Source organism: Heptranchias perlo, chromosome 11 (assembly GCF_035084215.1).
Source record: "Heptranchias perlo isolate sHepPer1 chromosome 11, sHepPer1.hap1, whole genome shotgun sequence".
Classification (NCBI taxonomy): Eukaryota; Metazoa; Chordata; class Chondrichthyes; order Hexanchiformes; family Hexanchidae; genus Heptranchias; species Heptranchias perlo.
In genome coordinates this window covers 4,436,085-4,442,655 of record NC_090335.1, presented here as the reverse complement: position 1 = coordinate 4,442,655, position 6,571 = coordinate 4,436,085, and the positions used below count along the sequence as shown (strand labels likewise).

Sequence of the window (6,571 nt, the reverse complement as noted above, 5' to 3'; positions counted from 1 at the left end):
CGGAGGGGGGGGTCAGGGGACGGAGGGGGGGGTCAGGGGACGGAGGGGGGGGTCAGGGGAGTGAGAGAGGGAGTGGGGGTCAGGGGAATGAAAGAGGGGTCAGGGGAATGAAAGAGGGGTCAGGGGAATGAAAGAGGGGGCAGGGGAATGAGAGAGGGGGCAGGGGAATGAGAGAGGGGAGTAGGGGGCAGGGGAATGAGAGAGGGGAGTGGGGGTCAGGGGAGTGAGGGAGGGGAGTGGGGGTCAGGGGAGTGAGGGAGGGGAGGGGGAGTCAGGGGAGTGAGGGAGGGGGGGGGGTCGGGGGAGTGAGGGAGGGGAGTCAGGGGAGTGAGGGAGGGGGGTCAGGGGAGTGAGGGAGGGGGGTCAGGGGAGTGAGGGAGGGGAGGGGGAGTGAGGGAGGGGAGGGGGAGTGAGGGAGGGGAGTGAGGGAGGGGAGGGGGAGTGAGGGTGGGGAGGGGGGTCAGGGGAGTGAGGGTGGGGAGGGGGGTCAGGGGAGTGAGGGTGGGGAGGGGGGTCAGGGGAGTGAGGGTGGGGAGGGGGGGGGGGTCAGGGGAGTGTGGGTGGGGAACAGGGGGGTCAGGGGAGTGAGGGTGGGGAGGGAGGGGGGGTCAGGGGAGTGAGGGTGGGGAGGGGGGGGGTCAGGGGAGTGAGGGTGGGGAGGGGGAGTGAGGGAGGGGAGGGGAGTGAGGGAGGGGAGGGGGCGTGAGGGGGGGTCAGGGGAGTGAGGGTGGGGAGGGGGGTCAGGGGAGTGAGGGTGGGGAGGGGGGTCAGGGGAGTGAGGGTGGGGAGGGGGGTCAGGGGAGTGAGGGTGGGGAGGGGGGTCAGGGGAGTGAGGGTGGGGAGGGGGGTCAGGGGAGTGAGGGTGGGTCAGGGGAGTGAGGGTGGGGAGGGGGGGGGTCAGGGGAGTGAGGGTGAGGAACGGGGGGGTCAGGGGAGTGAGGGTGGGGAACGGGGGGGTCAGGGGAGTGAGGGTGGGGAGGGGGGGGTCAGGGGAGTGAGGGTGGGGAGGGGGGGTCAGGGGAGTGAGGGTGGGGGTCAGGGGAGTGAGGGTGGGGAGGGGGGGTCAGGGGAGTGAGGGATTGGAAGGGGAGTGAGAGGGTGAGGGGGGTCTGGGGAGTGAGGGTCAGGGGAGTGAGGGTGGGGAACGGGGGGGTCAGGGGAGTGAGGGTGGGGAGGGGGGGGTCAGGGGAGTGAGGGTGGGGAGGGGGGGTCAGGGGATTGAGGGAGGGAGGGGTCAGGGGATTGAGGGAGGGAGGGAGGGGTCAGGGGAGGGAGGGAGGGAGGGGTCAGGGGATTGAGGGAGGGAGGGAGGGGTCAGGGGATTGAGGGAGGGAGGGAGGGGTCAGGGGATTGAGGGAGGGAGGGAGGGGTCAGGGGAGGGAGGGAGGGGTCAGGGGAGGGAGGGCGGGGTCAGGGGAGGGAGGGCGGGGTCAGGGGATTGAGGGAGGGAGGGCGGGGTCAGGGGATTGAGGGAGGGAGGGCGGGGTCAGGGGATTGAGGGAGGGAGGGCGGGGTCAGGGGATTGAGGGAGGGAGGGCGGGGTCAGGGGATTGAGGGAGGGTGGGGTCAGGGGACGGAGGGAGGGAGGGCGGGGTCAGGGGACGGAGGGAGGGAGGGCGGGGTCAGGGGACGGAGGGAGGGAGGGCGGGGTCAGGGGACGGAGGGAGGGGGGACGGAGGGAGGGAGGGCGGGGTCAGGGGAGGGAGGGAGGGCGGGGTCAGGGGAGGGAGGGAGGGCGGGGTCAGGGGACGGAGGGAGGGGTCAGGGGACGGAGGGAGGGGTCAGGGGAGGGAGGGGTCAGGGGAGGGAGGGAGGGAGGGCGGGAGGGCGGGGTCAGGGGAGGGAGGGCGGGGTCAGGGGACGGAGGGCGGGGTCAGGGGACGGAGGGAGGGAGGGCGGGGTCAGGGGACGGAGGGGGGGTCAGGGGACGGAGGGGGGGGTCAGGGGACGGAGGGGGGGGTCAGGGGACGGAGGGGGGGGTCAGGGGACGGAGGGGGGGGGTCAGGGGACGGAGGGGGGGGGTCAGGGGACGGAGGGGGGGGGTCAGGGGACGGAGGGGGGGGTCAGGGGACGGAGGGGGGGGTCAGGGGACGGAGGGGGGGGTCAGGGGAGTGAGAGAGGGAGTGGGGGTCAGGGGAATGAAAGAGGGGTCAGGGGAATGAAAGAGGGGTCAGGGGAATGAAAGAGGGGGCAGGGGAATGAGAGAGGGGGCAGGGGAATGAGAGAGGGGAGTGGGGGTCAGGGGAGTGAGGGAGGGGAGTGGGGGTCAGGGGAGTGAGGGAGGGGAGGGGGAGTCAGGGGAGTGAGGGAGGGGGGGGGGTCGGGGGAGTGAGGGAGGGGAGTCAGGGGAGTGAGGGAGGGGGGTCAGGGGAGTGAGGGAGGGGGGTCAGGGGAGTGAGGGAGGGGAGGGGGAGTGAGGGAGGGGAGGGGGAGTGAGGGAGGGGAGTGAGGGAGGGGAGGGGGAGTGAGGGTGGGGAGGGGGGTCAGGGGAGTGAGGGTGGGGAGGGGGGTCAGGGGAGTGAGGGTGGGGAGGGGGGGGGGGTCAGGGGAGTGTGGGTGGGGAACGGGGGGGTCAGGGGAGTGAGGGTGGGGAGGGGGGGTCAGGGGAGTGAGGGTGGGGAGGGGGGGGGTCAGGGGAGTGAGGGTGGGGAGGGGGAGTGAGGGAGGGGAGGGGAGTGAGGGAGGGGAGGGGGCGTGAGGGGGGGTCAGGGGAGTGAGGGTGGGGAGGGGGGTCAGGGGAGTGAGGGTGGGGAGGGGGGTCAGGGGAGTGAGGGTGGGGAGGGGGGTCAGGGGAGTGAGGGTGGGGAGGGGGGTCAGGGGAGTGAGGGTGGGTCAGGGGAGTGAGGGTGGGGAGGGGGGGGGGTCAGGGGAGTGAGGGTGAGGAACGGGGGGGTCAGGGGAGTGAGGGTGGGGAACGGGGGGGTCAGGGGAGTGAGGGTGGGGAGGGGGGGGTCAGGGGAGTGAGGGTGGGGAGGGGGGGTCAGGGGAGTGAGGGTGGGGGTCAGGGGAGTGAGGGTGGGGAGGGGGGGTCAGGGGAGTGAGGGATTGGAAGGGGAGTGAGAGGGTGAGGGGGGTCTGGGGAGTGAGGGTCAGGGGAGTGAGGGTGGGGAACGGGGGGGTCAGGGGAGTGAGGGTGGGGAGGGGGGGGTCAGGGGAGTGAGGGTGGGGAGGGGGGGTCAGGGGATTGAGGGAGGGAGGGGTCAGGGGATTGAGGGAGGGAGGGAGGGGTCAGGGGAGGGAGGGAGGGAGGGGTCAGGGGATTGAGGGAGGGAGGGAGGGGTCAGGGGATTGAGGGAGGGAGGGAGGGGTCAGGGGATTGAGGGAGGGAGGGAGGGGTCAGGGGAGGGAGGGAGGGGTCAGGGGAGGGAGGGCGGGGTCAGGGGAGGGAGGGCGGGGTCAGGGGAGGGAGGGCGGGGTCAGGGGATTGAGGGAGGGAGGGCGGGGTCAGGGGATTGAGGGAGGGAGGGCGGGGTCAGGGGATTGAGGGAGGGAGGGCGGGGTCAGGGGATTGAGGGAGGGAGGGCGGGGTCAGGGGATTGAGGGAGGGTGGGGTCAGGGGACGGAGGGAGGGAGGGCGGGGTCAGGGGACGGAGGGAGGGAGGGCGGGGTCAGGGGACGGAGGGAGGGGGGACGGAGGGAGGGAGGGCGGGGTCAGGGGAGGGAGGGAGGGCGGGGTCAGGGGAGGGAGGGAGGGCGGGGTCAGGGGACGGAGGGAGGGGTCAGGGGACGGAGGGAGGGGTCAGGGGAGGGAGGGGTCAGGGGAGGGAGGGAGGGAGGGCGGGAGGGCGGGGTCAGGGGAGGGAGGGCGGGGTCAGGGGACGGAGGGCGGGGTCAGGGGACGGAGGGAGGGAGGGCGGGGTCAGGGGACGGAGGGGGGGTCAGGGGACGGAGGGGGGGGTCAGGGGACGGAGGGGGGGGTCAGGGGACGGAGGGGGGGGTCAGGGGACGGAGGGGGGGGTCAGGGGACGGAGGGGGGGGGTCAGGGGACGGAGGGGGGGGTCAGGGGACGGAGGGGGGGGTCAGGGGACGGAGGGGGGGGTCAGGGGACGGAGGGGGGGGGTCAGGGGAGTGAGAGAGGGAGTGGGGGTCAGGGGAATGAAAGAGGGGTCAGGGGAATGAAAGAGGGGTCAGGGGAATGAAAGAGGGGGCAGGGGAATGAGAGAGGGGGCAGGGGAATGAGAGAGGGGAGTGGGGGTCAGGGGAGTGAGGGAGGGGAGTGGGGGTCAGGGGAGTGAGGGAGGGGAGGGGGAGTCAGGGGAGTGAGGGAGGGGGGGGGTCGGGGGAGTGAGGGAGGGGAGTCAGGGGAGTGAGGGAGGGGGGTCAGGGGAGTGAGGGAGGGGGGTCAGGGGAGTGAGGGAGGGGAGGGGGAGTGAGGGAGGGGAGGGGGAGTGAGGGAGGGGAGTGAGGGAGGGGAGGGGGAGTGAGGGTGGGGAGGGGGGTCAGGGGAGTGAGGGTGGGGAGGGGGGTCAGGGGAGTGAGGGTGGGGAGGGGGGGGGGGTCAGGGGAGTGTGGGTGGGGAACGGGGGGGTCAGGGGAGTGAGGGTGGGGAGGGGGGGTCAGGGGAGTGAGGGTGGGGAGGGGGGGGGGTCAGGGGAGTGAGGGTGGGGAGGGGGAGTGAGGGAGGGGAGGGGAGTGAGGGAGGGGAGGGGGCGTGAGGGGGGGTCAGGGGAGTGAGGGTGGGGAGGGGGGTCAGGGGAGTGAGGGTGGGGAGGGGGGTCAGGGGAGTGAGGGTGGGGAGGGGGGTCAGGGGAGTGAGGGTGGGGAGGGGGGTCAGGGGAGTGAGGGTGGGTCAGGGGAGTGAGGGTGGGGAGGGGGGGGGTCAGGGGAGTGAGGGTGAGGAACGGGGGGGTCAGGGGAGTGAGGGTGGGGAACGGGGGGGTCAGGGGAGTGAGGGTGGGGAGGGGGGGGTCAGGGGAGTGAGGGTGGGGAGGGGGGGTCAGGGGAGTGAGGGTGGGGGTCAGGGGAGTGAGGGTGGGGAGGGGGGGTCAGGGGAGTGAGGGATTGGAAGGGGAGTGAGAGGGTGAGGGGGGTCTGGGGAGTGAGGGTCAGGGGAGTGAGAGAGGGAGGGGCGTCAGGCGTGTCAGAGAGGGGGGAAGGTCAGGGGAGTGAGAGAAGGGGTCCTAAGTGGGTGTGGGTTGGGGAGGGGAGCGGCTAAGTGAAAGGAAAAGTGGTCAGGGCTTGGAAATATGATTAGAGTGGACAGCTCCAGTTGAAGAGCTAGCAAAGGCACAATGGGCTGAATGGCCTCCTTCTGTGCTGTAGTTTCTATGATTCTGTAACTAGGAACTGAACAAAAATGCTTCCTAAACAAATCTAAATATTCAGTGAGTTCAATTGCTGTTTAATGGTATTTTATTGCATCATATTCAATGTACAGATATTTGACATTTGTTTGAATCCATCTCCACAAACCACAAATCACATTTCTGATTGAATGTTCTAATTGTCATAAATAAGATTTGATTCACAAAGTGATAATGATTCAAGTCATTTTGTTTCATGAGGATAATACGGCTTCAGTCACTGGTTCTGCTTCTTCAGATAAATCATCCCGTTTGTCCACCTGTCAGAAAACAATTCTCGGTCAGTCTCTTAAGTAATTAAATCTACTTTATTTTGTGAACCAAAGCATTAAGTTATACTCTCCATGATAAGGTGCAGTGCGCTTCCAGACTGATTTCACAGCCCTTTTCTGCCATTTTGCTGTCATTACCTGTGAGTTTATTGTGTGTATCCCTTAATGGCCCTATCCCTATCCTGATTTTCCTTTTGTTATTTATGTGTCTGTTTAATACTTTACTATTTCTTTTTATAATCCTTGATAATTTAATCTTGCAGTTCCTCTTTGCTTTCCTAATTGTTTTTTTGACTTCTTTCCTAACCTTTTCGTATTCCCTTTTATCATCCTCTCCTTTGACTGTCTGTGTACTTAGAGTATGCCTTTTTCTTCAGTTTCAGTTTTACTCATCTCTTTATTCATCCATGGTGTTTCATTATTGGCTCGTTTGTTCTTGTTTCTTAAGAGGAATATACTTCTTCTGAACTCTATTGATCACCGTTTTAAATATTTCCCACGGCTGTTCTATGGGCAGGATGGGATGGGATGGGACGGGATTCCTCATGGAATTGGGATGGGATTCCTCACTGGATGGGATGGGATTGCTCATGGAATTGGGATGGGATTCCTCACTGGATGGGATGGGATTGCTCATGGAATTGGGACAGGATTCCTCACGGGACGGGATCGGGAGCAACCAGGCGCTGCCAGTCTTCTTTACATTGTGAGGAGCGCCTGGCCCATCGCTAACCCCCGGTGCCGCTTTCTCTGGAGAAGCTGATGGGTACAGGGGCTGGGGGAAGAGGGTCTCACCCGGATCAGGAGTCCAGCCAGCGGTCCGCCGAGTGCACGGGGCCCGGTGCCCCCGGCAGCAGCCCGAGCGGCCTCTCACTGACCGGGCCGGGGCCGGGGCCGGCGGACTAGGCCCGTCCCCCTCACCTCACCGAACATTAGCCCGACCCGCGCTCCCAGCCCCTTCCCCTCCCTCCCCACCCCGGGCCCACCCCCCACCAG

The 6,571-nt window shown here is 67.3% G+C and overlaps 1 protein-coding gene across 8 annotated transcripts in view; it reads right to left on the bottom strand.

The window, feature by feature from the left end:
• Positions 1-5,325: 5,325 nt before the first annotated feature.
• Positions 5,326-6,571, bottom strand: part of LOC137327056 (MICOS complex subunit MIC26-like) — a 38,751-nt gene continuing 37,505 nt past the window's right edge. For all 8 annotated transcript variants that reach the window (XM_067992455.1, XM_067992460.1, XM_067992458.1 and 5 more), the window contains exon 9: positions 5,326-5,563. The gene's annotated coding sequence lies outside the window, so the exon portion shown is untranslated. The remainder of the gene's footprint in view (positions 5,564-6,571) is intronic.